This window comes from Olea europaea, unplaced genomic scaffold (genome assembly GCF_002742605.1).
Source record: "Olea europaea var. sylvestris unplaced genomic scaffold, O_europaea_v1 scaffold2095, whole genome shotgun sequence".
NCBI lineage: Eukaryota > Viridiplantae > Streptophyta > Magnoliopsida > Lamiales > Oleaceae > Olea > Olea europaea.
In genome coordinates, this window is record NW_019238884.1 from 26290 (window position 1) to 31245 (window position 4956).

A 4956-nucleotide genomic window follows, 5' to 3' on the forward strand; every position below is an offset into this window, starting at 1 on the left:
CTTCCTTACATGGTAGATGATTTATCCATGCAAAGTCTTCTCACTTGACGTTCAGCCTCGTCAAGTGAGGCATGTGACATATGCCTCAGAGTTCGAACGAAGTGACCCTCTTTTGAGGGCAGGCCCTCTCCTATGAGGTGCCCACTCTTCCTTATGTGGTAGATAGTTTATCCATGCGAAAGCTTCTCACTTGACATTTAACCTTGTCAAGTGAGGCATGTGATATACGCCTCATACTTTGAACAAGGTGACTTTATTTGAGTGCGGACCTTCTTCTCCGAGGCGCTACGCTTTGGGCAAAGTTTATTCTTTCTTGTTTTCAACAACATCGTAGGAAACATAAACTTCTTATTTACATTCAAATTTTTTTATAGGGGCTGGGTAGGATCTTCCTGCAACAAAGTTCATTAATTGATAGTACACTCTCAAGTGCTCAACATTCTATAGATGGCGATGTACTTTGCCATTCAAGTCTTCAATCCTATAGGTTCTAGATCAGATCTCTTCCTTATACGATAGGGACTTTACTAGTTCAGACCTAGAGTGCCCACGACTGGCTCTTTGGAGGACAGGAGCACTCTTAGAAGCACAAGGTAGTTAATCCGAAAGGACCTCTTCTTAACTTTAGTATTATAGTAATAGGCCATCTTCCTTTGGTAGGCGGCCAATTTCAATTGAGATTCATCTATCTTCTCATCAAGAAAATTGAGTTCACACTTTCTAAGTTCGTCATTTGATATTATCAAAGTGCAGTTGACTCGAAGAAGGCAGTCCAACTTCCACCGAACTCATTGCCTTAACACCGTAAGTCAGAGAATGGGGTCTCTCCTGTTGGAGTTCGACTGATGGTTTGGATTACTCATAGCACTTGAGGCAATTCATCAACTCACGCCCCTTTGGAGGCATCGAGCTTTCGTTTCAAAGTGTGTTTAATGTTTTTGTTCACAGCCTTGACCTATCCATTGGCTTGAGGACGATGTGGTGTGGAAAATGTTTCTTGATCCCCAGCTCCTCACATAAGTCCCGGACCTTCTTGTTGTCAAATTGCACAGGTGTAGAAATTGAAGAAAAACAGCGGCTGCAATTTGATATATAATCACGTTCCATCGATTTCTTGTGATGTCTTATATCCTTTCTTTATTTAATTTCCGCGTTATGTTAGGCTAAATTATTTTGTACTAAAATTTACAATGAAACTAGTATTATGAACCTTTAAACCTTATTTTTATTTATTTTGACGTTAAAACATGTTTCAATTCGTGAATAATTGACATAGATTTAATTTTCTCTTAAATTACCTGATCACTAATTGTATGAATATTGTGGCATGTTTTACCCTCGAAAGATGGAAAATAAGTTAGATATTGGGTCAATTGTCATAGAGTTCGATAGGGAATAGAAATATGCCGCTATACTTTTCATGATCTTTAAGTATTTACAATTCCACTAATGCATTTTTATATGTTCGTACCTGTCATAGGAATATTGATCTTCATAATTGAATCGCGTTGTCAAAGTTATAAATTTCAAGTTAAAGGGAATTGATATAAGCGGATTCGAAATCCTAGTACGCTTTTTATTATCATATTTTTATAATATAACATTGCATTTATTTTAGTTAAATTAAGTCTTGCATTTAGAATTAGATTATTTAATTTTTAAAAAATCATAAATTTTCATAGTTTCGGTTAAGGTTAAGATAATTTGAACTTGAACTAGTACAATCCTTGTGGGAACAATACTTGGACTCAAAATTCACTTTATTACTTGTTAACAATCCATAAACTTATGTTGGTTTTAGATAGAAATATATTTTTATGAACATAACTCCTTGAGATGCAAGGCCGGCCTTGGGGTAAGGCTAACAAGGCAATGGCCTAGTGCCTCCAATCATAAGGGGGCCTCAAAAATGTAAAACAATTCACTTAAGAAGTCCAATTAAATTTAAAAGATAGATATAAAAATTAATTTAACTACAATGTTTTTTTGACACATTTGATACAAATACATTATTGATCCCATAACTTATTTTCAATTTAATCCCTCAAAATCTTGAATTTATTAAAAGGTTATTGAATCAAAATTATAAGAATCTAATTACGTTTTTAATCACTAAATAATCATAACTCATCACACTATCATCTAAAATTTATATATTTCTCACTATTTTACAATCTAATCACTAAATTTTGTACTTTTTATAACTGAAAATCATTTTTCTCTTTACGAGTCATCCTTACAATATTCAAAGGATTTCAAATTATGGTTCTTAAAAAGTATTTCATGATTTCTAAATTACACTTCATTCAAGATTTTTTAATTAATAATTTTGAAGATAACTACTTACATAACAAATTTTTTTTCCCACAAACGGGATAATTTTGCTAAATATTATGTTAACCTTGTCTCCAGAGTTGCAGGAATTTTTATTTTATTTTTTGCAATTCTATCTTATAGATTTTACCCAATCTTCTTCTAAAATATAAATATATTATTTATTTAAACATTTAAAGTATTTTTAGGTTTGTAAAAAATTTACGTTCATAGGCTTCATAATGATGAGTCGCCTAGGGCCTCAAAATTCTCGGGACCTACCCTGTTGAGATGCTTAGTTCCCTCCAATGTCTGATTATCAGTAGAGCCCTTATACTTCTTCCAGTCATGAATTACCGCCGTAAGATCAGCCAACTTGGCGCTGATGCTTCTGACCATTGATTGCCATTGAATTTATCAGTGCTGATTTGTAGGTCCATTGACTTGTTTAGGCTTAAATGATGAAATGGATTCCTCAGCCATAACACATCTGTGTCCTGTCAAATGAAATTTTGATTAGCAAAAGTTTAGGGCAAGTAAATTCAATTCCCACTTTACTCGATAACCCTAAACATCGTCCAATTTCAACAAAAAAGATTTTCATCTATGAGTCACAATTTTGCATAGTCATAGATAATCCAAGTCATTTTGGTTCTACAGCATATGTATCTTTCAACTTATATTACGTCCCTGACTCTCTCTAAAACAAGACAATTTATTCTTCACTCATTCTCAACTACATATTCATACAATAAAATATTTTGCACTAAATTCAAAAAAATAAAAATAAAAATAAAATCACTTTTTAACTACACATTTTTCAAAAAATCATTTTCAATCAATAATGACCATTAAACACAGGACATTCCACAATAAAAATATGTTATATTTTATATCTCTATCATCAAATCAAAATCACAACGTTGTTAGAAAAATAAACATGTATTTAACCTATTTAATTTAGTTTCATGAATTTAGGAGTTTGAAATACATGTATTATTAATTAATATGCACCTAGTTAATTGTGATTCATGTATGCATGTATTATTAATTAATGTGTACCTAGTAAATTGTAGTGCATGTAGTAGAATTAAATTGAGGGGATGAACTTATGTGATAGGAAGTCCTATAAATACCTATGTAATATTGAGTTGAGGGCAAGTCTACAATTGAATAGAAAATCATTTCCTCCTCCTAAGTCCACTTCTATTTCCTACAAAGTGGTATTAGAGCTCCAATACTAGAAACAATGGCAAATACCAACATGATCCCCTTCCAAGTTCCAAAACTGTCCAAAGAGAAATTTGATAATTGGTGCATCCGCATGAAGGCACTACTTGGTGTGCATGATGCATGGGACATCGTGGAGAATGGTTATGAGGCTCCCACCGATCTAGCTGCTCTCACCCAAGCACAAAGGAATCTTTTACAAAACACTAAGAGGAAGGATCAAAAGGTTTTTTCTCTTATTCACCAAGCATTGGATGAGGCCACTTTTGAGAAGGTTTCTAATGCTACTACAATAAATCAATTATGGGATATGCTTCAAGTTGCTTGCAAAGGAAAGGAGAAGGCAAAGAAAGTTCACCTCCAAAATCTACGAGGTGAATTTGAAGCTATTCAAATGAAGGAATCCGAAAAGTTTTCGGATTATATTTCAAGAGTGGTGATCGTTGCAAACCAAATGAAGAGGCTTGATGAAGATGTGACTGCTTTAAGGGTGATTGAGAAAATCCTTAGATCAGTTAGTGAGAAATATGATCACGTGGTGACTGCCATTAAAGAATCGAAGGACTTGGAAGATATGACAATTGAAGAATTATGCAGATCATTGGAAGCATATGAAGAGAAGCTTAATTGAAGAAGGAAGGAGCCATTGGAGCATGTTTTACAATCAAAGCTCCCATTGAAAAACAAGGAAGAAAAGGGAAATACAAGTTTCAAAGGATGAGAGCGTGGACGAGGCTTTGGAAGAGGTAACCACATTTCATTTCAACATAGAGATGAAAATTATCAATCCAACTCAACAAGAGGACATGGCAGAGGAGGAGCAAGACCATATCAAAAGAGGTATGACAAGTCACAAGTTAAATGTTATACTTCTCATCAATTTGGACATTATTCATGGGAATGTAAAAGTGGTGATGGTGCAAAAGCTAACCTTTCTCGTGAAAAAGATATAGAAAATAATGAAAAGATAGAGTCTACTCTTTTGATAGCTTGCAAGGACTTGCAGCAAGGAGAAAAACATTCTTGGTTCCTTAATACTGGAGCTACTAATCACATGTGTGGGAACAAAGATTTGTTCATAGAGCTTGATGAGAAGGTTGGTGGCAATATCACATTCGGGGATTCCTCCAAAATTCTAGTAAAGGGGAAAGGTAAAATCTTGATACACGTGAAAGATGGAAATCATCAATTTATTTCAAATGTTTATTATGCTCCAGATATGAAGAGTAATATTTTGAGTGTGGGTCAATTATTGGTGAAAGGTTATGTTTTGTTCACAAAAGGTTGTAGTGTGTTTTTAAAAGATGATGCAAGAAATTTGATTGCTAAAGTACCTATGGCGAAAAATCGTTTATTTGTGTTGTCCATACAAACTGATATGGCTAAGTGTTTGACGTCGTGTTATAAAGACTC

The 4956-nt window shown here is 33.9% G+C and overlaps 1 pseudogene; it reads right to left on the reverse strand.

Moving 5' to 3' along the window:
* Positions 1–2666: 2666 nt before the first annotated feature.
* Positions 2667–4956, reverse strand: part of LOC111380114 — a 5915-nt pseudogene continuing 3625 nt past the window's right edge.